Source organism: Eublepharis macularius, chromosome 15, assembly GCF_028583425.1.
Source record: "Eublepharis macularius isolate TG4126 chromosome 15, MPM_Emac_v1.0, whole genome shotgun sequence".
Classification (NCBI taxonomy): Eukaryota; Metazoa; Chordata; class Lepidosauria; order Squamata; family Eublepharidae; genus Eublepharis; species Eublepharis macularius.
The window spans coordinates 42906931-42932123 of record NC_072804.1 but is presented as its reverse complement, the minus strand read 5'-3'; the positions used below and the strand labels follow the sequence as shown (position 1 = coordinate 42932123).

Here is a 25193-nt window from a genome sequence, read left to right as displayed (position 1 = left end):
GGCTAAGCCAGATTTCTTTTCCCTTAGCACAAAGACCAAAAGCCCATCCATTCAAATACCTTATTTCTGGAAGTTGCTCATGTATGTTACTAGCAAAAATAATGTTAAGCAATTGCTGCTTGAAATTTTCCTCTATTCACAATTCATACACCCAATTGATCTTACTAATTTCAGAAGAAGTTCATCTCAAAATGACTTTAGGCTATCATTGGGAGCGGCGGGGGGGGGGGGAGTGGCTAGCATTTGAAAGAGGGTATTTATCCTCAGAAGTTGCCAGAATCATTTTAAACACAAACATGTGGCGGTGGGGGGTGGAGGACTTCCAACGATAAAACTAAAACATTCAGAATTATGGCATGAAAAGTCCTGGCTAATAAAGTCTTCACGTAAACCCATCCTCCGAAAAAAATCTTACATGTATTGCATGTGCAGTGTGTTTCCACCCCAAAGCACATTTACCAGGTATCTATAGATAAAAATGTCCCACAAAATTTTTGGTTTGTTTGTTTGTGGTTGTCATGAAGGGCTGTCTTTCTTTGGAGCACTTCAAAACAGATCCCTGGATTGCTGTTTTCCTAATAAACAAATTGAGTAGAAAAATACCATTTTTTGGCAAAAATGCACAGATTTGGGATCTATTTTCTACCCAAGTGATTTTTTAAAAAACAGAAAATAAACTGTATATGGTAAGTGCCTGTACTCTGGGGACACTGTAGAGGTGACGCTGTTCTAAGAGAAAAAGATTCCAGAGACACGTCTTTCTGAATTCAAGAAAAAAAGTACAAATGGGATAGCTAAGTCATCTCAAAAGAGCTTTCAAGATTAAAGTCTATCAAGGTGAGATTCCAAGAGATTCGTGATGATATCTTCTAAACGTTTTTAAAGGGTACATCTACACAAAGACCTTGATGCCAAAGAGCATGGCTGGGCAACTGAGGTGGGTGGGTTTAAACCTGCCTTTCTGAGTACGGTTTTATCAGTTAAAACTAGCACAAATGCACTGCACTCTTTGAGCTTTTATTAGCCCTGGAAAGGGTGGGGAGAGATAAAGGACGGTGAGTAAACAGGCAAAGCCTCCCACCCCTATGCACGCACACTGTCACCTTGAATTGAATCCTCTTACAGCTGCAATGTCCCTTGAAAAAACACTGGGTAGTTCCAATCACATCTACTGAGACATTCATGTTGTCTATAATTTAACTTTAGAAGGGATTCATTTCTAAGAGGTGAGAAAATGAACAAGATAACAATAGGTTCAATATGCTATATCCCATCTCTCACCCCCTAGAGTTCACTGCTCGGAACATGGCTCTCTCCTTTCCTATGTTTATCCTCACAACCACCCTGTGAGGTAGGATGGGCCAAGAGAAAGTGATTGGCCCAAGGTCACCCAGTAAAATTTCATGACGCAGTAGGGATTTGAACCTGGGTTCCCTCGGTTCAAGTTCAACATTCTGACCACTGCACAGCACTGGCTTTCCAGTTACAAGATGAGTGCAAGAATATCAGAAGAAGGACAGAGCTGATTGTGTGGTCGATAGTTCCTGAAAACCTCAATAATGAATAGAAAGAAATGCAACCAGTTCGATATTGTCACTTATGAAAGTGTCATAAATTACATGACACATTAATGGAATTAAGTACCGGGCTGGGGGGAGGGGGACGGAACTAGCAACTATCCCTGGAATGCTAAGGACATTTATTCAGTTGCACCTGCCATTGCTTCAAGGAACTTAAAGCAGTTTGCACCGAGTTCCAAAGTCTTCTCCATTCAGACCTGGCCCATCCACAGATCTGCTTCTCTTAGGGTTCACACATCCCAGAGACACGTCTCACTCAGTCCACAAAATGCAAATTCTGGATTCACATTGCTTCAATTGGCATTGGGGCCATGCAAAGAACGGAGAGGGATTTAACCCTCTAACCCCCACTCGGTTCAATATATGAAACTGAACTCCCAGCTTCACTAGCATTTTAAGAGGGGGAAAAAAGATGAATGTTTTTAAAGGATATGCATTATTTTCTTTAAAATGCTAACAATGAAGTGGGAAGGACATATTGAAACCCCCTGTTTTATTGATCTGTTATCTGGCTCGAGGGTTCATACAGGGAGAGAAAAACAATATCCAAATATTTTCATAAAGAAATAAAGGTTATGAAGGATAAACCCACAAGATAAGGTAAAGATGTGGAGGAGATGCAACAAAAGTATCGCAGACTCTCACACTAGCGAATTCATAACAGCAGAGTATTTAGGTCTAGCTTGCACACACACAGCCACACACAAACTTTTTCACCAATACCCTGGCTACCCTGAAATTCTCAGCAGTCAGACTTTAGATACTCTTTTCTCGCTAGGGAGGCTGTTCATCATTACAGCCTAATACTTCAATCCTAAACAGAGTTATAAACTTCTGGTAGTGGAAAGTGCTGTCAAGTGACTTACAGCGACTCTGTAGGGTTTTCAAGGCAAGAGATGCAGAGGAGTTAGCCATGTTAGTCTGTGGTAGCAAAATCAAAAAGAGTCCAGTAGCACCTTTAAGACTAACCAAGTTTATTGTAGCATAAGCTTTCGAGAATCACAGTTCTCTTCGTCAGATGCATGATACAGAGACTGGTCAAATATAGAAGAGGAGGGAGGAGAAGAGGAGGAGAGAGAAGAGGCAATCGGGGGGGGGGGAGGGTGCAACCAAAACATTCCTTTGCTAGTATATGTAAACATCTCCTTTTGGTGTGTGGATCAGTTGGCTTCAAAGGAGTTTGCCCTGTTAGTTTGTAGCAGCCAAACAGCTAGACCATCCAATTCCAATGCAGTATGAGCCTTCGATAACCACAGCTCTCCTTGCCAGATGCATCTGACAAAGAGATCTGTGGTCCCTGAAAGCCCACGCCAGGTGCCACTGAGCTCCCCCAGACCCCGCCTCTGTAATCTGTTACCTGTGATAATGTGATAACCATTCATAGTCCCTATTCAGTCCCAGCTTGACAGAGTCAAATTTGCATATGAATTCCAGTTCAGCAGCCTCCCGTTGGATTTTGTTTTTGAAAGGTTTCTGTTGAACTACAGCGACCTTTAAGTCTTTGATGGAAGAGATGGGTTACCATTGCCTGCCTCTGCGTAGTGACCATGGACTTCCTTGGTGGTTTCCCATCCAAGTACTCACCAGGACTGACCTTGCTTAGCTTCTGAGATCTGACAAAATTTGTCTAGCCTGGGCCATCCAGGTCAAGGCTCATCCTTCTAAGTCTCCTGAAGTCAACAGGCTTAGAAGGGTGTATTTCTCCTTAGGACTGCACTGTAAATTACTATAGCCATACAGGGTCAGTACTGAGGAACTCTGGCTGCTCGTAGATTGAATGCGAATCTCACCTAATTTGTCTGAGAAAAAACTGTGCGACAGCTTGTACGTTCAACCCCACCTTGCCACACACCCAATGCGGGGAGAGCATTCATTCAGGCATCCTTTGAAACCCCTCCTGATCCCTAGAATCAATAGGGCGTTTTGAAAATAATTTCGTTACATTTTTCTCTGATGCCTACAGATCTGTACAAGATAGCCACACTCCCTGCCCGAAGGCGCTTACCTTTTTATATGCGACATAAGGGAATAAACAAAGGGAGAGAGGGGGCAAGTGGGGAGAGGTCACACCCATTCCAGCTAGGCTTTGTGGAGAAGAATGTGAGATCCACACCTGAAGGATAACAAAGGGTAGAGTTGTTTGGATCTCTTCCTCCTTCACAAGGGAACATTCCCAAAAGACATTGGCTTTGTTCAATTAAACTAGTGACCTACACTGAGTCACCTGTGACACCCACCAATGGGTTTCTTGGCATTCATTTTCTTCTTCCCTAAAGCATCTCTTCCCCAGAGCAAAGAGCTAGTTCCAGCTTTTCTTCACCTCACTGGAGCAGAAGGTGCTTCAGAAAAGTCCAGGAGCATTCACTTCTATGTCGACAGGGAACATCCATTTGGAAACAGCCACCTCCCTCATAGGAAGATGCTTGGATTGGGACTGCCCAACATTTTGTGATTGGCTGAAGCCCCCATGGCAACAATTTTGTGATTGGTTCTGCCTCCTATGATGGCAGCCACTTTCTGGCAATGCCTCTTCCTCTAAATTCCCAAAGTGCCCACAGGCTTACCAAAATTGGGGACCCCTGAATTATACTAACTATGGTGGTTGTCCAAACACACTCCACCAATTACGGTTAGTTAGGTTATGGCAAACCAGGATCTGAAATCATGGTTTGAAATTCACATTGCCGCTGAAGGGCAAAGCTACTGCAAAGCGTCGCAAACTGTTTGGTCAAACTGAGCTAAGTGAATTAATTTACTGTCAGCCTGTATGCCACCACACTGGAATATAAAGATATGCTATAAAACACATGCAAATGTTAAAAGCAAAATGAAATTACTTCATGCATCTTCCAGCTAATAAATGCCGGCCCAGACATGATAAACCATATACTCGAGCCGGAAAATATAGAAGGCCAATTTACACTCATTAAAGTTTCTCTAAATCACTCCACAGGGTGGCTATCACCACATGGGGAGCTGTTAGCACAAGGAAGCTTGCCATCAGAAACAGGCAAACTTTCTTACTTCATCACTCTCTCTTTCACAAATGCACACACAAACGTTCAATGTGTCTGTTCGCATGGCAAAAATTGCTGCAATTACCATCTTTTATGGACAGAATTTTAAAGTGGGCCTCTGGAGAGCTGAAGGAACCAATAAACAGGCCCTCAGGCTTAGATGAGAACCAAGTTTCACTGCCGCCATAGCAGCCATTAGATGTGATTTCCAATTTCTTATCAAGAGCTAAAGCAGATCACCATGGGAAACAGTCCAGTCTGGTCAATAAAGTTGCCAGATCTCAGGGCCTGACTGCGGTGGTGAGAGCGGGTGGCGGGGGAATGGCAACTCTACCTCCACCCTAGTGCCAGGGTTCCATGACCTATGCTTGAGAAGACATGTCCAAGATCAGTTGATGCCTACTAGCTCCCCTTATCCACAGCATTAAAGAGACACGAAAGGGTAGGTTCTGCCTGCCCCACTTGTACTCATTTTCAACTTAGTGGGTATTCTAATGCAAAATCTTGATTGAGGGCAGAGGCCCATGGGGTTGGAATTTCTTTTTTTAAAAAACTTTATTTTTCATTTTTTAACAGCGAATTTAACAAATATATAACAAGTCTAACTTTTTCTCAACATCAAGTCTAACATTTATAATTTTTTTTTGTTATTTATGATTTTAATTCTTTGAAAGCTTTTTGAAGGTTAAACTTCTGTGTTGTGCAGTGTTGGGTTTTACTTGACTGGTTGCAGAAGTTTTGGTTGATGAGTCGTTTTGTTGACTTAAGCAGTGTTATTAGACAATCTGTTAATTTTATTAAATAAACAAATGATACAGCTGTATTTCTGGTTGTGCATTATTGGCGGTGATAAATTCAAAAAACAGATACCATTTCTCTGTGAATTTGGAATTTCAAGTTAATGATGACTTGCATTCAGAGTCTCAAATGTATGCTGGTTTGTATGTGATGAGAATGAAATCTGGTTTATCCACAATGATGTCTTGATTTGAAAGAAACCTCCCCTTGTTTACAACACCCAAATTTGGATGCTTTAACCGAGGATGGTTTCCTGATCACAAACCGTGGTTCTAAACTGCAGCTTTAATTCAGATTAGAATCCCACTTGCAAGGTGTTGCATGGCCATGTGCATCCCAGTCCACTTGCTTGGAACATCATAAAAGGCTGTCTCCGTCCAATCAGTAATTCCTGTCTTCGCTCATACATGCCATTTATCACACTATTTACAATGCCCCCCCCCTTGTATTACCCTTAATTACTCTCTGACAGGCACCCTTCTGTGAGGCATTTCTTTGTATTCAGGAGTCCCGTGTCAGCCCGTTTAGCGCTATCAGAAGACATCTCCTGAAGACTGGCCTAGGTAGTAATGCAAGACTTACTGAAAAAGGGTAGCTTGCTTTTCCAGCACATTAAGTCTGTGAGTAGAAAGGTATTGTGAAAAACAAGAAGGGGAGAATGCATGTTTTGTCCGTACAGGCAGGCTTGTGAGTATAGGGTAATTTTTTTCAATATATGTTATGTTGGTGGAGCTCAGTCTTTTCACCAAGGGATTTCTTCCCCTCAGTACCCAACCTAAGCAGTTACACTGTTCCAAATCCACTGAAGTCAGCAGGTTTCAAAGGGTGTAACTGTGAGCGGAACCACAAGTGACAAAAGGCACAGGTTGGACACTTGTCAGCTTCCCTCAAGTTTTGATGGGAAATGTAGGCATCCTGGTCTTGCAGCTTGGCTCTCTGACTGCTGTCCAATGGACTTTTCAACTGTCACTTGTCCAACATTCCGCCAAGCTGCCTACATTTCCCATCAAAACTTGAGGGAAGCTGACAAGTGTCCAACCTGTGCCTTTTGTCACTTGTGTTTAAGATTACATTGCCAGTTAATGTTGCCAACTATGGGTGCAGGAATTCCTTGATATTTGGAGGTGGAGCCTTAGAAGGGTGGATATGGGGAGGGAGCTCGTTAGGGATATGAAGTCGTAAAGTCCACCACACGAAGTTGCCCTTTTCCCCAGAGGAACTGCTCTCCTTCGGTCTGGAGATTAGTCATAATTCCAGGCCACACTTGAGAGGTTGGCTACTGCTACTGCTAGTCATGCTGCTGAAAGCAAGGCCGCAAAGGACCTAAGGCGTCATACCATGGCTGCCAAGACTTAAGAGCACAGTGGAGGAGAGGGGGAGAAATATACAACCACTTTCCTGCCATCTACCTAGTTAGCTAAAAAGAACAAAACTGATCTAATAAAATTACCTCAGAACTTTAATGGAGTCCATAAAGATTTGAGAGAATTTTACTTTGATCCCTTTTGTGATGAAGTGGCATATAATGGTTACAGTATTAGGGTCTCTCTAGATGTGAAAGTTTTAATAGTTGGATTTAGACCCAACTTGGGTTCCCACAGCTGTTCTGTGGCTGTGAGAAGGGCTGTTAAAAAATGAAGAAGAAGCCAAACAGCCTCAGAATGCTGCTGTGGCGAGGAGGAAGGGCTTCTGCCTCTCCCCTCAAGGCATTTTCCAAAACAGCAAGGGGAAGGGTCTCTGTTTTTGCTGCTCCATGTGGAGTATTCTGTGCACATGGAGCAGCAAAAACAGGGAAATACCCTCTCTCGTGCTATTTTGACATGGGGAAATGGCTTGGGGGGAGAAGCAGGAGCCCTTCTTCCCCCTGCAGAGGCATTCCTGAGGCCATTTGGCCTCTCTTTTATTTTTTAAACAGTCATTCCCCACAGTTGCTGTGTGACTGCTGGGAACCCAAGTTGGGTCTGGGGAACCTGGACCTAACTCTTTAAATACCTGCACTTCTAGGGAGACCCTCAGACTAGGACCTGGGAAACCCAGGTTCAAATCCCTATCTGCGACAGAAGCTCACTGGGTGACTTTGGACCAGTCACTCTCAGCCTAGCCCACCAGTTTTCTTGTTCAGAGGGTAAAAGGGAGGAAGAATGATATTGTAAAGCACTTGGGCTCCCTGTGGGGTATAAATAGCCAAATGTATAAATAAATGTATTAAATCATCATCTGTTGCCATCAGAAGCTTGAGCAAAATTAGCCACTTTTTTGGATTTTTTTGCTACCTCCCGGCCTTTGGCACATGAGCCATCAATCCAGGGTCCATCGCATTTCATGGACCATGAACTTTTCATGGATCTGAACCAGTTCACAGACCAGTTCATTGGTCCATGGTCTGGCCGCCACCTCGCCCTCCTGGGCTGAGCAGGGGCCAGGAGTTGGAGCCGCAGCCTGACTGCAGCTGTCCACACTTGCCCAGCAGCCACCTTGGGAGGGGCAGGGGGGAGCCAGGCCATGGATCAGCTGGGCTGCGTACTTGCCTCCCCCGTCCTACAGAGCCAACCCATCACCCAGGCCTCAAGCTGTGGCCAGTTGGGTGGCATGGGCACCTGCCTCGCAGAGCGGGGTGGGGAGCCACGGCCGTGGCTTGGCCGGGTGGCACAAGCTCACCTAGCAGCCTCTATGGCAGTGGGACTCTGCTGCAGATCAGCTGGGCTACGTCGCTCACATTCCCCCCCCCCCAAAGTGAGAGTGGTGAGCTGGGGCCGTGGCGCGGCTGGGCAGCTCGAGCTTGCCCGGTCCCAGCAGTCTCCATGGGCAGTGCAGCACGCTTTAGCTGAAAGACAGGCTCCCCTGTTTGGGGGAGCACATCCCATGACCCAGATCCGTGAAAAATGTGCATCCCATGACCTGCAGGTTTGCAAATGGCTGAGTCCATGTTAAATTTTGGTCCATTTTTCGGTCCATGCCCACTTCTATTTAGCACCAAACATGACCATGATTTCATCCTTCAGAGTGAAACAAAATTAGTTTGTCTTTTTTTAATTCAGAAGGTCAAATCACAATTTTGAATTTCTACTAAATGGCATTTTAAGCTCTCCAGGGTACAAAAGCTTTCTGGCATTGTACACACTGGGTGAGCCAGTGTTCACTTCTTAGAATGGAAGCAGTGCCGAAGACAGTTTAGAAAGCAGCTCACATCTTCACCAGCTGATCATTTGCTAGATAAACAGGAACAGATTTTAAGATTCAACAAAGAAACCCCTTCCCATAAGAGCTGCTTTGAAACTATAGTGGCTTAAGCTGACAGCCTCAATAAGATTTCCCCCAGACAGGAGGTGGCATTCTCCTTATTCTTGTGAATTTGCTCAGTCGAGGCAGGGACCAGCATCCTTTATGCCCTTTCCTGTGCCAGCAAAGACTTCTGCCAGAAAGACTTGGCACAGCTGGGAATGACTGGGTACACGCCAGCAACACTTGGAACAATCGACAGACAGACATGACATGTAGAAAGGATAGTATTTTGGAAGCAGATCAATGCTTCATCATTCCAGCAACTATGTTATAATGGGAGACAAAGCGAGAATTTCCAGCATCACTGGGGGCAGTTCGATATTGTGCATTGTGTGCTAAGATAGTACACACAAATACAGGATGTCATCTAGCCACAGATAAGAATTTGTGGTGTTTTGAGAAGAGGCGCAGGCATGGGAAATGCCAAAAGAGCCTTTCTTCCATCATTATAGTTTCAGGTGGATAGCTGTGTTGGTCTGCAGTAGAACAGCAGGATTTGAGTCCAGTGGCACCTTAGAGATCAACAAGATTTTCAGTGTGTAAGCTTTCAAGAGTCAAAGTTCCTTCTTCAGATACATTTTTTTTCCATCATGGAAATCGAGAGTTATGATTCAGAAACAGGGACAGTCTTAGGGCTGAACCACACGATACAAATTATACGCGAATGACACGAAAACTTACTTACACGTGTTCCAACGTTGTTTTTAACTACATGCGCCAGGACTGCAGACCTCCATCGAACCCGTGTTCGCGGTGGCACGGGTTTTCTCCGTGTACCTCCAAGATATCCCATCATGCATCTCCACTTTGCACAGATAGGAAGCAGAAGATATAGGAAATAAGGGCGCTCTGCATTGCCAACTTACTGATCATGACCGCGTACATGCGCCATCGTGGCTACACTGGAGCAGAAAATTTTGAATGCGTGCCTGGACCAGAACATGTGCTTATCGATAGAATGCTGGACACGGGCATTTGGGGTAAGACAGGACTCCTGATACTCGCTCGGTCTCGTGTAATTCGTATTGTGTGGTTCGACTCTCAGTGATTCTGGGAGCCTGTGCAAAAGTTCTGGATGGAACCCCAGAATCACAGCCACCTCGTCATCAGTCATTCCTATACTGAAGATTGCTTCTACCTGCATATGAAATATCCTCCCCCTCCATATTTGATTGCTTTTGTTTACACAGTTTGGTACCCATAAGGCAATAATCTGCCTAACTGTGGATGAATTGCTACACTGTGAGCAGACCACACAGAATTCTCGCCATTGTGGTTCTTACTGAAAAGCACTTCATTTAAAATCATTTGGAAAGAGGATCTGAGACCTCCTCATTACTGGGGAGGGGAAAAAACCCTCCTAACTAGATTTTGACTTACAAATAGCTCCTCATCAAAAGCAAAAAAAAAATCAAGCCTTTTTTCAACTCAGGCTGTAGTCAGAGATGCAGCCCGCACTGCAAAATCGGCTGGGTAACCTTGGGCTAGTCACACACTCTCAGCTTAATCTATTTCACAGGGTAATGGTGGAAGTAAAATGAAAGGAAGAATGTCTGCCGCCTTGGTTCCCCACTGGGAAGAAAAGTGGGGTACAAATACCTAAATAAATAAAATAAGAACTCTACCACCTCAGCATTCAGCCATTTTCTTCCCACCTCTTTCTGTTGCATGTGTAAATCAGGCTCCAGACTAAGAAAGCCCAGGTTCAAATCCTCGCTTGTCCACATCTCTCACTAGGTGGTCTTGGCGGCCAGACTCCCTCAGTCTAACTTACCTCACAGGGTTGTTGTGAGGATAAAATAGAGAGGAGAATGTTGTAGAACACTCTGTGACCTCACTGGGGAGAAAGGTCAGCATATAAGCAAATTCCCAAGAGCTGTTCATTTTAGACAGAACAGGGCGAAATACCAAATTTTTCCTATTTTTACTACCTACACTTTAGCAAATGCAAATCAGATGCAAGAAGCCATGGTTTGTATTCCATGATGTACACAGAAAACCGTGGTTTGTGATTACAAATGTTGATTGTTTTTCCTCCAAAGGACTGTCTTCAATTTACATGCAGATAAATATGAGACAAAAGATGGAGGAGAGGCCAATTTCTCCTCCTCCTTCCTCTTAAGTGGCCCCCCTCCCACAACTGTCCTGTGAGCCTACTAATCCCTACGACTCCAGGAATCAACCTTCCTGGAATAAAAAAGGAATGCTGGAGGTGGGGGACAGGAACAAGAGAAAGCACAACATCAACCAGCATCTTCTGCAGATGAATTGCTGGATCCAAGCCAGTGTTTTATGTGCGGTCACCCAGTGACTTCATGTCTATGGTGAGATTTGACCCAAGATTCATTTATTCAGCTGTTTAATCAGATGCATATATTCTGCTTTTCTCTCCCATAAAGATCCAAAGTAGCTTGAAACATTATTCTCCATTTTATTCTCCTAGCAACAACTCTGTGAAGTAGGTTAGGTCAATAGTGACTGGCCCAAGGGCACCCAGCGAGCATCCAGGGCAGAGAGGAAATCTGAACCTGGGTCTCCCAGCTCCTAGTCATGACACTCTAACCATTACACCACACTGCCTCTCAGCACCACGCTGTCTTTCATGCTGCTTTCCCAACATCATCGCTCATTATACTTGCTGATCCATGTGAACAACTATTAAATCACGAAAATTCTAACAGGGGACAATGTAACATTACAAACATCACATGATCCAGTACCACACCAAATGCCCCCAACCCCATTTCCCATACAATGAAAACCTTCCTTCCGATATCCTGCCAGCCTTTGTCACTTTTCGCACCCAAAAACACATGTTCAGCACAGAGGAATTCATGCCCAATGTGATTTTTAAAAACGTCTTCATTTTACTGCTACAATTTTTTTAAAAAAATATTGCCACATATAAACATTTGCAGTCTACTGTGTAATGGGAAAAAATTGTAATAGAAAAGACAACTGAATAGATATGGGCACGAACTGAAATACAAACCAAAGTTCATCACAAACCAGCATGGTTCGTTGTTCGCGAACTGGCAGTTTGTGGGAGCTCATTTCTCATGAACTGTGACAAATTTTAGGCCGGTTCATTTGGTTCATATTTCAGTTCATCACTGCAGACAGCCTAGCACCAATCAATCAGTTTCCTAGGCAACTGGGGGGGGGAATGGGCTCTCCGCAGACCTTCTGCTGACCCAGAAGTGAAGTTTTCATGAACTGAACAAACTGATTCACAAACCAGGGAAAATTCGTGAAAGTTCGTGGTTCATGAAACACGACGAACCACGAACCACACGGTTTGGAATTTTCCCGGTTCGTGCCCATCTCTACAACTGAATAATAATTGCATGAGGTGAACAGTAAGTTTTCCATTATTTTTTCATCCTACCCTTCTTCAAGGAGGCACATGTGGTTCTCCTCCTCTGCCATTTTATCTTCAAAACAACCTTGTGAGGTAGGCTATGATGTGAGAGAGTGATCAGCCCAAGGACTCATAGTGAGCATAGGGAGTGAGGATTTCACCTTGGGTCTAGTCTTTGTTTTCCCCTAAGTGGAAAGTCACATCCAATAAATTTCACACTAACCCTAACAGAGAGAGACAGAAATGGAACTGGAGAAAAACATTGGCCTCTTGTTCCGACTGCCAGGTGGGATCAGCCTAGCTTTTCAATTCACTGATTTCAGCAGTTCACTCAAAAGCTAATGGGTTGTAAATTATGCCCTCTGCCTTCTTCTTAATGAGAAACAGGTGGATTTTCAGAAACTGAAAACATAACCCCAACTCTCCAGCCCAATCGGCAATCCTCAAACGGTTGCTCTCCAGCACAAATTAGAATAGTAAGTTGTCTTCACATGGGTGGAGATCTCTGGGGCCATGGAACTCTGTCAGGCTCCAAGATGCCACACCACACCCCCAGGAAAGATCAGAGCGGCAAGCTGCTGGGAAACTGACAAAAACGTGAAAGGAATCCCTTGTAGAACTTTCACACACGAACACTGAGTGAGCATGAAAAACATTCCCAGGTCAGCAATGGAAAATGCCTTTGGGTCTGGGCTGCTTCCCCCTCCCCTTGAGGTTTCTGTCGGGACTATGAAGCTCATACTTGGAAGTTTTCCCAGTGAGCCACGGCGGGGGTGGGGGGGAGAATACTTCCCAAACTCGCACAAAAGAAGCAATTGCCCCCCTGGAGGATTTCCAGCACAGGATCACGGTTGCCTACGCAATTCAAACTGTACTAGGAAACAGGCTGAGGAAAGCTGTCTTGTCTCCGTTGTGGCCAGACTCAAAGACTGGAAGACAAGGAACTGCAGAGGTTCACTTGCCCAACAAGCCTTTCCCAGCCTCTCGCCCTGATGGAAAAGCTTCTTCTGAGGGTCAAGGGGCAATGACTCAATTTAGACATCATGCAAAACCAGACAAGCTATGGTTAGTACGAGCATCTCCAGGCAAGTCACTCCACCAACTACAGACAGGATCTGAAGCCATGGTTTGAGGTTGGTTTATTACCAAAAGGTATCACAAGATAGGTGAAGTTAAACTACATCACCTTTGCTTCCCATTCAAAACTCTTTATGTTTCCCCCCTTGAAATCCTGCCCTCAAGTCATAGCTGGTGGGGATTTCATGGCATTGCCATAAGGTGGTTTGCCATTGCCTCCTTCCTCAACCCTGGTCTTCACTGGAGGTCTCCCATACAATGACTAACCAAGGCCGACCCTACTTAGCTTCTGAAATCTAATGAGATCAGACTCCTGGGCTATCCAGGTCAGTAGAGGGAAAAATCCCTGAAAGGAGGTCTGAACTGGCACACAATATCCCACCGGATTGCACTGCTGGCCTGTCTGTGAGTGCAAACGGGTTGAAGAATCAGCACAAGTTGCAGGGTGGGGGAGCACATTCATTCATGCTCCTAAACCTGCCCAGTGCCGTTCTGAATATTTTCAATAGTGAAAGAACATGCAGTTTTCCTACTGAAATCTCCTTTTCCAAATCGCACACATGAGCACACGAAGATGCTGTATACTGCATTAGATGCTTGGTCTACCAAGGGCAGTATTGTCTTCTCTGGCTGGCAGCTGCTCTCCAGGGTCTTAGGCCAAAGTCTTTTACCTACTCCCTGATCGTTTAACTGGAGAAGCTGGGGACTGAACCTCAGCCCTTCTGCAAGCAAAGCAGATGCTCTGCCACTGAGCCCCAGCCCTTCCTTGACTCTCACATTTGCTAGCTGCAGTCTCAGAAGACTATCGTCTTCTCAGGAGGGAATTTGCCTCGACGGAACCATCTGCAGCCTAGCCAAAGCCGTATGAAGACAGCCGCTAGATTTGCAGGGCCAGATGTGACCCTTCACGTCAACACTTCCCCGATATCTCCAGTGACATGGGCCCACAGAGGCTGTTTCTGCAGAACCAACGAGCAGCTATTGCTTGCAACATATCACGTCATCTTGACTTTGTATCTACCAGGGAGAAGATGAAATCTGAAGACAGGCGCTAGCATCCTTCAGCAAGACTAAGAGGCCAACATTTCCACAGCTGGCGTCTCCCCCCCACCCCGCCCCCCAAGACATGCTTGAGCCCTTGGCCTTAATGTAAAATGAGCTAATGGCTCTAAGAACTTATAAAAGACAAAACTTAATATTTCAAATGGAACACCCTTTGTGCATTTGTGGCCACACAGCAGCACTGGAAGTCACTAACATCGTCTCCCAATGCAACTGAATATGACCTCCTTGGTGCCTTCATAGGACATCTATGAAGAAACCTTTTGCACTGCCAATGTGCGCATATTAGTATGTCCTACCATAACTCCTCAGAGCCACGGAGGTCAAATATCTGCCAAATTCCTACAAAGTGGGAGATAGGGAAGGGAGGATTTGAAGCTCAGCAGGAGAAGTATTGAGCCCTTCCTCCCCACCCCGTCACCTTCTCCCTGACCTATTTTTGTCTTAGTAGCACTGCAAGACCAGAAGCAACACCTAACAAGGGGAGCAACACATTTGGGTTGCTGGTGTGGGATGTCTGAGAAAGTGAGTTGATGCTGCATTGAAAATTACCCCCCATTCCCTGCCTTAAGAGAACGTGGCAAGCCTGGAATCAGATGCACAGACAGCTCTGCTGAGAAAACATTGAGTTTGCCCCTTAAAAATTACCACAGTGCTCTAAATTAGAGCATGTGCACACAGAGGGCATTCTCAGTGATTTCCCCACAATGCCGGAAGGGGGGTGCAATGCTAGAAGTTCTGCTCCTCCATTTGTCTAATTATATTATCTAACCAAAATACTGTTTTTGGTCAGCAAAAGTTACTTGTTTGTTAATCCACGTATTCTCCAAAGAAGAATCCCTTCATCCAGAATCCCGTTCATAGGTCCACCGAGAAACGTTAACAGTCCCAGTGGACATTTCCACATGACACCTCTTAAAAACCAATCGGTGAGTACAAATTTCCCCAAATTCTGGTAAATCTGTATTGTATATAGTTGTATTTTACTTAATTTAATGGGGTTTTTGTAATTTTGTGATGGCCTATGGCTATACACAATAAACTCTGAACTGAACGGAGTACAAATTGTTACATTAGAAGTGGCCTGTGGAAGCTGGAAATTTGTCTCTTGGCTCGCAGAGATGCGCAATCAAAACCAGTGAACCTGAGATGAAAGGGTGCAACCGCTTGGCTCCTTGCAAACCCAAAAAGGACATCGTTCCAATCACTGTATGGTTTGTTTCAATAAGGATGTCAAGAAATCCACAAACCTTGAGAAACCCCCAGCTGGATTCCCGAGCCGATGGACAACATCTGCAAGCATTCTGAGCAGCCAGCTACCGCTTTGCTAACCAACAAGAACACGTAACAGTTCACTCATATGAAAAGCCAGAGGGAGAGGAAGACGGCCAAGGGACACCCACGCAGGCCGACCTTGTTAGCGAATGGAGTCGTTCATGGGTAATTTAACCCAAAAGGGTTCAGAACATTTATCTACACAACAGGAATACTGGCTGGTAAAAGCAGAATCAGCATGGTGATGACTCTCAAGACTGAAGAAAGGGATGGAGCCAGAGGTTGCACTGGTTACTGGAAACTATAAACCCCATCTAATAGTTTTCCACAAAACAGACTTCTAATTTGTGACAGTTTCCATGCAAAAGATATGACCTAGGTGAGGGAAACTGTGCAGATGGGCCAGGACCTGCCATGCTCCAGATTTCACTTGGGAGGAAGACTCCTTCCAGAAAGACTTCCTCCAAGAGTCAGTGTGGTGTAGTGGCTAGAGCATCAGAATAAACCGGTGCGACTCAGGTTTAATCCCCCTCTCTGCCCTGGAAGCTTGCTGGGTGACCTTGGGCCAGTCGCACTCTCTCAACCCAAACTACCTCACACGGTTGTTGTGAGGGGAAAAAAGAGAGGAGAGGAAGATAATGTAAGCCGCTTTGAATTCCCATTGGGGAGAAAGGTGGGATATAAATGAAATAAAATAAATTTAACAAGAACAACATTCAATTTATATACCACCCCTCAGGACAAAGCCCTCTCAAAGTATTTTTTAAAGTGTTATTCTTATCCTCACAACAATCAACCTGTGAGATGGGTGGGGCTGAGAGAGCTCCGAGAAGCTGTGACTGACCCAAGGTCTCCCAGCTAGCTTCAAGCGGAAAAGTGGGGAATCAAACCTGGCTCTCCAGATTAGAATCCTGCTGCTGTTAACTACTACAATACTTCTCAAGGAGTGAGAAGCCCTAAACCCATGTAACTTAGAGCCTCCAGGGAAAAACCCCTTCCTTCTTTATTACAGTAGGTTCAAACGCAAGTGGGATGAGCCCTAAACCCACGTAACCTAGAGCCTCCAGGGAAAAACCCCTTTCTTCTTTATTACATTAGGTTCAAACGCAGGTGGAATGAGCACACTGGTGTAGAAGCCAATAGGTCTCCAGCTGCTTAAATAAAGTATTGTAGCTTCTTTTAACCTGGCATGAGCAATTATTTTTCACAACTTTAGGAACCTCCCAAGTAGATGCATCTACCTCCAGCACCCACGTAGAGTCCCCCCACCCCAGGATCAAAAAAGGTGGAAAGCCAGAGCTGAAGACTGGAACTGTTGAAAGATCGCATCCCCGGCAGCTTTAGTACCAAGCTGGAGGACAGCGTCAGTCTTGGCTGATCCAGAAGTCAATTCTGGCTACAGAATGGGGTGGGGTCGCCAGCTCCCTCGATAAGCCTTTGCTGTGTTCACTAGTTCTCCAGCCCAGCTTGTGCCAGTTGACAAAGGCTCTTGATGCTACCCCACGGATCAGCTACCAGTTGGTCTGAGCTTAGCTGTCCTACAGAAACGATGTGCCTTTTCCCCACGGTTGAGCGTGCAAAGTGCCATCAAGTCACAGCCAACTAATGGAGACCCCCCCTCCCCCATAGGATTTTCAAGGCAAGAGACAAACAGAGGGATCTGCCTCTGCATCGTAACCTCGGACTTCCTTGGTGGCCTCCCATCCAAGTACTTGGCAGGGCTTGACCCTGCTTAGTTTCTGATATCTGACAAGATCAGGCTAGCCTGGGCCATCCAAACCAGGGTTTCCCATGGTTGGCCAGGGAGAAATGGGACAAGCAATAAAATAATACAACTTCCTCTTTAGCTATTAATGATTATGGCCATGACAAGGTCAACTAAAGCATGGGAGCTAACTCCTCCTTGTGAATAATTTCCCATCATCTACACTCCAGGAAAGGTTCTGGCCCCATCTTTAAATGCCTCCATCTGGGACAGAAGGCAGCCCTAAGACTGGAATGATCCTTTGGAAAGAAGAGCTCCTCCTCTATGGAGTGGCAACAACAATGTCTCAAGACAGCCACAGATAACCATCATCCCAAGTGGCTCTCTTTTAAGATCTCCAAGTTGGCTGAATCCACCCTAGCAGACCGGCCAATGTTTTCATCTCATGTTACGGGACTTCTACTCCCTTACGGGCACATTTATTTTCTTATGAGCACAGCCCAGTTCCTTCTACTTAAGATGTTGAATCTATCTGGAGATGGAGTCAGGTCTTCTCTGTTGTGGTTTCTTCTTCCTAAAGGAAGCTGACCTAACGTTGCCTTTCAAGCACACCTTTTCAAAATAGCAGCTTCAAAATGAGTTTTACAGGCTTGAGAACTGGTTGAGGCAACATACCTCCAGATTCCCAGGTAATCTCCCCATCAGGTATTGGGCACATATGAGCCCAAACCATGGATCAGGTCTCCCTGGGAGCTCAGAGTGTGCTAAGCGTTTGGGAGAGGAGCTGTAGATCAGAGAACCTACTTTATGGGCAGAAGGTCCCAGCATCAATCCCCGGCATCTCCAGGCATAAGAACAAGGTAGCAGGTGTTGTGAAAGTCCTCAGCCTAAGACCTTGGAGAGCTGCTATCAATCACAAGAGACAACGTTGAGCTAAATGGACCAAGGCTCTGTCTCAAGAGGGCAGCTTCCTGCACGAGCACCATCTCTCTGCAGCACTTAACTCCAGGATCAAATTGAGGGGGGGGGGGTCATGAATCTCAGACAGTGCTCACATCTAATTCGTCTGTGCCGCTCTCGACAGATTTGTATTGTATTGTCCGCTCATGGATGTCAAGGACGATCAAGACATTCTATGATAAAAAGACATACTTGAGCAGGCTGCTGTTTCTAATTCTATGGAGTCTCCTCCATGTCCCGCACTTCTTGCATCGGGAACAAGAAGTTCTGTCTAATGGACTTAAAAAACAAGATTGCTTAATTGTGTAAGTCAGACTCTTCCTGCCCTAGACAGACTCTTATATAGGGGAGGAAAACTCTCTCCAACATGTCAGTGATAGAGGAATGAAAAATTGTGCACCATGGTATGGACAGCGACGTTAAAAAATCCAACGACGCTCAATCAATTTTATAGCTGTCTGCTATCCCCACATTTGAGTTATATGTAACGTTCGTATTTTTAAAAATCAGCATTTTCAAAAACTGTCCTGCTGCCCTTCAAAATATGCCACTGAACAATACTGGCAGGAAGGTAATTATCACATCTATATCAGCATGCCCTCTTAGAAGCATACTTTCATATCCCAGCGCAATGCAGTGGTCACAGAGTGGGTCCAAGATCTGGGAAACCCACATCGTCACGATTTCCCACCTTGTTCCTATAGGTTAAAACAGTTTGCATTTGATTTCCCTATGCAGTATAGAGGGGAAGCACAAACCATTGTTTGCCAGTTCAGGGGGTTGATTTGTCCTATCCTGGCAGTAAGGAAAGGGAATTGGAAGGATAGGAACCAGAAAATCAGGCTCATCAACCAAACAATGATTTGGTCCCTACATCCAAACTTGGACATTTCCTTTCAATGTAAAGGCTTGGTTCCATTAACGGAAAAGAGAAAGGGTATAGTCATTTGGATCTCCTCTTCTTTCCTAAATGAAGCCATAGTAACCTAATCAGGATCCAAAAGAGACTGGTTCTGTTCAGATGTCACATCAGATCATGCTTTAATTAAACAAACTATAGTTAGCATGGTTGTCCAAACATGGGCTACTCTGCTAACTAAGGTTAGTTTCAGTCTATCAAACCAAGATCTGAAACTAGATTTTAAGATTAACCATGGTTAGACTAACCAGAGTTTGAAGAATAACCACAGTCAGTCATACTGATGGTTCATGTGTTATATGAATGTGGACATCTGCCTTACTCCCCACCACTGCCCTCACCATAATGTGGGACAGGATACTACCCAGATCTATGCAGGGGAAAGTGTAGTGATGATACTAGCATTGGTCGAGGCAAACCAGGGTTTGAGGGATCATCTGAGACCTGAATCTCAAATTCACAAACTAACCTCAGTAAAACTGAACCACAGGTTCGTATTATATCTGAATCAAGCCACAATATATCTCTCACTTCTATCCTCTTGGTATGCTGGAACCAAACCAAATCCTGCTACTTCACATACATTTTTCTGTAAATCTGTGGAAGTACTGGAAACAAAACAAAAGAACTGATACAATTATAGGGTACACATTATTGCAAATCAGAAGTGAAGGGGAGAAAACAGTCAGGAGAAAAAGGATAACCAAAGAAGAGCCAATCAGTTGAGTTGACCTCAGCACAGAATTCTTCCTCTTTTTGCTTATAAAATGCCCACAGGGAACCTGAAGAGTTACAGTTAAGGTTGCAAACTACAAGTTGGGAAATTACTGGAGATTTGGGGGTGGATGCTTTGGGAGGGATGCGATGCCATAGAGTCCACCTTCCAAAGCAGTCATTTCCTCCAGGGGAACTGATCTCGGTCATCTGGAGATCAGCTGTAATTCTGGGAGATCTCTAGGTCCCACCTGGAGGCTGGCAACTATAGTAACAGTGAAGGAGTTTCCTACTGCTAGACCCATGCAAATTTGGGATTTCATTCCTTCACTACAACCAATGAGAAAGCAAAAAGCAGATGTGACAGGCAGGATGACCCAAGAGGGATAGTTGATCACGCATCGGAACAGATTTAAATTAGGGGAAACTCTCACACATAAGCACTGAGAAGATTTCACTCATCTTAAACCATGATAGCATCGTTAACCTACGCAACTTCAAAGCCAAACAGCGACCGTGGTTGGAGGTAAGTTTTCAAAAAAGGTCTGGTATTGCTGATGGTGCAAAGCCACAGAGCCACAGGAAGGAGCAAACCGACATGTCATACAGAAAAGTGGGTCTGCAGCTTTCGATCAGCAGATTAATCATCTAAGGAATGCACAGGCAATCCTTGGCACGTGTGCCGAACCATGGCACGCCAGACCTCTGAATTCGGCATGCAACCAAGCAACCGAGGAGAGACCTTGAGATGCTGGCGGCATTGCTGGAGCTAGGAGAGCAATCTGCAAACCTGAATGGAACCCACACTCAGGGATAAAATGAAAAGCTACGAGAGGGCAAAGATGATGGACCAGGCTTATGCTTGTCATTAGTTCCCAGGCCCACGCTGGCAGACGGGACCAAGGCAAGCCACTGAGGTACTGACGGTGCCATCAACACTCAGTTTCCTCCCAGCCTGTCTATACCCAAGTAAAACCCTCACCTCGCCACCCCCTTTTGTTTGTCAGCATGTCAAAATCTTTACAGGCTGATGCTGAATTTTTTGAAGCACGTTGACCAAAAAGGTTGAGTAGTCCTGATCTAAAGACTTATTGAACCCCTCATTTTCTAGCCAGACGGAAAACCAATGCAAATGGACTTCTGTTAGGGCAGCAGTAGTCCTTGACCTTGAAACAGGTCTCACAAGGTGGCCCTATCTTCTGAGCCAGTCGCCATGTGAATTTAATCCAGGTTGCATTAAAAACTTGAGAGGCCAACGTAGTGCAGTGATCACAATGTTAGCGTAGGAGCAGGAGACCAGAGTTCAATTTCCTGTTCAGTCATGGAAGCTGGCTAGATTATCTTGGGCCTGTCTCTCTCTCTGAGAGCTGAACCACACGATACAAATTACACGCGAATGACACGAAAACTTACTTACACGTGTTCCAACATTGTTTTCAACTACACGTGCCAGGACTGCAGGACCTCCATCGAACCTGTGTTCGCAGTGGCACGGGTTTTCTCCGCATTCCTCCAAGATATCCCATCATGCATCTCCACTTTGCACAGATAAGAAGCGGAAGATATAGGAAATAAGGACGCTCTGCATTGCCGACTTACTGATCGTGATCGCGTACGTCATGGCTACACTGTAGCAGAAAATTTTGAATGTGTGCCTGGACCAAGACACGTGCTCATCGATAGAATGCTGGACATGGGCATTTGGGGTAAGACAGGACTCCTGACACTCGTTCGGTCTCGTGTAATTCGTATCGTGTGGTTCGACTCTTAGTCCAATCTACCTGACAGGGTTGTTGGAGGATAAAAATGGAGGAATGAGCAAGTTTCCGATCTGGTGCCACCTTGAAGACCAACTAGATTTCCAGGGTAGGAGATTTCAAGAGTCAGAGCTCCTCTCTGACTCTTGAAAGTTCATCCTCTGGAAATCTAGTTGGTCTTTAAGGTGCTACTGGACCCAAATCTTGCTATTCTGCTACAAACCAACACAGTTACCCATCTGAGACTATCTTAATGGAGAAATGTACACTTCCCTCCTTGGATGAAGGGTTGAATAAAAATCTGAAAGATTAGTAAGGGAGCCAGGAATTGGCAAGATTGCCTCTGCCCCATACACATTTCACCAGAAGGTTGCACTCAATTTGCTGTGTGGATCTACATATAGAGCTTGTATGGAGTCTTTTTAGGCCGTAGCAATCCATCTCCACCTTTACAACTGTCTGCTGCAGTAATCACTTGCAACCTAACCTACCTCACAGGGTTCTTGTGAGGATAAAATAGAGATTGAGGTTGTAAGCCACTTTGTGTCCCCACTGGAGTGAAAGTGGGGTATAAATAAATATAAACATAAATAAATAAAGAGCAGCCTGTCCAAAAGCAACTAGCAAATGGAATCTGCTAAAAATAGCTTCTCTTTTGCTACCACCAGCCACACCTTCCCTCTGCTTACTGAAGTAGGTTTCCTTCACTGCAAAAACAAATATACTTTCTTTCCGATAAGGGCCACCAAAAACATGCTTAGCAAAGCAATCTAAATATACAAACCAAGTAACATCTTAAGCCCAAAGTGTCTCCAGCTGGTGAGCAAACATTCAAACTTACCAGAACTCTTCAATAAGCCGGATGCTCAACAAACATTAAAAAGGAGGGAGTGGGAAAGCAAGAGAAAGAGAGAGGGGGAAAAATTCAGATGCAACTATCTTCAGATGGAACACAGGAAGAGCTATGCTGATTTAATTCAGTTAAGCCATTCAAGAAGCAAAGAAAAAAATCTCAGATAACACCATGGCTGCTTTCACTTTTTTAAAAAGTCAAAACCTTCAGATTCTTTTTAAATACTGATGAGAACAAATGGGTTTAGGGCTGCAAACTGGGACAGAAAAAAATGTTCTGCCCCTTTAACAGGTGTTTTTTTTTTAAACCAGGTGATATTATTTCGCTCCCTGCCATGAAAAGCATCACTGCCCAATTTCAAACATGAAAGCTCTCTTAAAGGAGCAAGATTTTTTTCTCCAGGTTGTTGGTATGCCTACAAGGGCTCCTTGTAAAGCCAAAGAAGAAAAGAAGCAGTCTTTCTATTACTAGATCCAGAGAAGTTAGCCGTGTTAGTCTGTAGTAGCGAAATCGAAAAGAGTCCAGTAGCACCTTTAAGACTAACCAACTTACTGTAGCATAAGCTTTTGAGAATCACAGTTCTCTTCGTCAGAAGCATCTGATGAAGAGAACTGTGATTCTCGAAAGCTTACGCTACAGTAAAGTTGGTTAGTCCTAAAGGTGCTACTGGACTCTTTTCGATTTTTCTATTAATAGACTCATAGTTTTGAAGGGAGGGTCTCTAGCTCAGTAGTTTCCAACCCTGCAGGTACTTTTAGAGTGTAGAAAGAAGGTAGCAGGTACCACCACCAAATGACTGGTGGTTGGGCCCAACCACAAGATATTGGAAGGTCCCAAGCCCAAAATCATGGCTATTTCAGAATGTGATTTCCTGGGCTCTATTTAAGCATCTTCTGCAATAAGATGGATGGAAGTCAGGACTGGCTCGTTGCTTAGGGGAACAGCAAGATTCGAGTCCAGTAGTACCTTGAAGATCAACAGAGTTTTCAGGTATAAGCTTTCAAGAGCCAAAACTCCCATGACAAAGGGGACTTTGAGTCTCGAAAGCTTATGTCCTGAAAATCTTGTTGGACATCAAGGTACTACTGGACTCAAATCTTGCTCTTCTACTGCAGATCAACATCGCTCTCCACCTGACTTATCTGCTTAGGGGAAGAAGTGGTTCGGAAACACATTAGCAGGCACCACAGTGTTCACAGACACCGCTCTGAGGACCACAGCTCGATGTGGTTTGATCTTGAGCTGCCCTATTCCTGTCCACACCATTCACCAAATGATAACACATTCTGGTGTATATATAACAATTTGATCCACCCAGTAACTGAAAGCAACAAGGTGAGGTCACAAAAAGGACCACAGATGCAGAAAAATCCAACATTTCAAAATTATGTCCCCGAATCCTAAGAAAACACCAACAGATGTTTGGAAACTTACAAGATCATCTCCAAGAAATTTTGCCACCCTTTTTGTTTGAAAAGCCATCACGGATCCCCCACGTATGTTAAATAATATCCACTTGCTTCACTTGAACACAATCGCAAACCAAGCTCAAGCTCAAAGAGTTCTGGGTATTGGGATGCTATAAGGAGAGTCACTTTCTAGAGTACTGCCTAGGGTAGGTGGGTGGTCAAGTATGCTTCTTACTCCTCTGTCCCCTGGACTGCAGGTCTTTCTTCAGGTCTAGGTCAACAGGCAGGGTTCTAGAGATAGAACGTTTTGGAGGTCTTTCATTCATAGGGTCGCCATAGGTCAGAAACGACTTGATGGCACATAACACACACACACAGGCAGGGTTATTTGGATTGTGATGCAGCCTGATTCCCAGGTGACTAACCATTTAATTACTAAAATTTCAATAAGAGCTGAGCTGAAGTGTCACCCAGCACAACATCGGGTGGGGGGAGAATTTGGGGGCTGTGAAATTTTAGAGTGAAATGCCTCCCCTCCAAAGACCCAAATGTTTCTTAGCAGTAGTGTGTGTAAGATTTGCCCCTTATGTGGCCAATGTTTCCTTATCTTCTAAGGTGGGACTTCCCATTTCTATTCACCAGCACAATGTTGCAGTTCAGACCTGATATTTGGCACTGGGAAGAAGCACAACATCAGAGGAGACCCTCCCGCAAGGGTGGGCATGTCCAACTTGGTAACCATTGAATGAGGCAGTGAATTTAGCAGGGTAATTTTGGGATCAGCACTAAATTTAACAGCGTTGGAGTCAGGTTGACACCTTGCTGATAAAGTTGCAAACCAACCAGTGCGTTGAAGGGAAGCTGTTTCTCCTGCCGCTATTTCAACAGTCCGCAGTAGAAAGAAGTGCCTGAAAACTCTTTTTACAGCAGCCATCCGTCACGCATCGTAGCTTAATGCGTGCAATACAAACTGTTTTTGAATGACAAAATGCTTACATCTGGATAAGAAGTTTGAAAGCATGATTCTGGGGGGGAGCATAGTTTCCAAGGAATTAAATATCAAAAGCACAAAGGAAAAAATCTGGCAAAGACTTCTCCAAGAGCAACAAACAAAAGAGGAAGTATCATCAAACAAAACGACATGAGACATGCTGCAGTGTTGAGTATAATTTTCTTTCTTGTCTCCTTTGTAATAAACGTGAAGGCCTGCCTTTACCCGCTTGTGCCCAACTTCCTGTGGAAGTCAGTGTTGTTTTGCATTTATTTATAGAAATCAAATCATCTTTCCCTACTGTCAGCAAAGGCCCAAGGTAGTTTACATAAAACCACCACCAATCAAAAAAACACAAAAGAATAAACAGAGATTAAAAAATAGCCATCCATGTCATCAATAAACAAAACGAACATAAAACTGTCTCTGGCCT

At 44.6% G+C, this 25193-nt stretch overlaps 1 protein-coding gene across 1 annotated transcript in view; it reads right to left on the bottom strand.

The window, feature by feature from the left end:
- HIVEP3 (HIVEP zinc finger 3) overlaps nucleotides 1–25193 on the bottom strand; it is a 57101-nt gene that overhangs the window by 19809 nt on the left and 12099 nt on the right. The gene's annotated exons all lie outside the window — the stretch shown is intronic.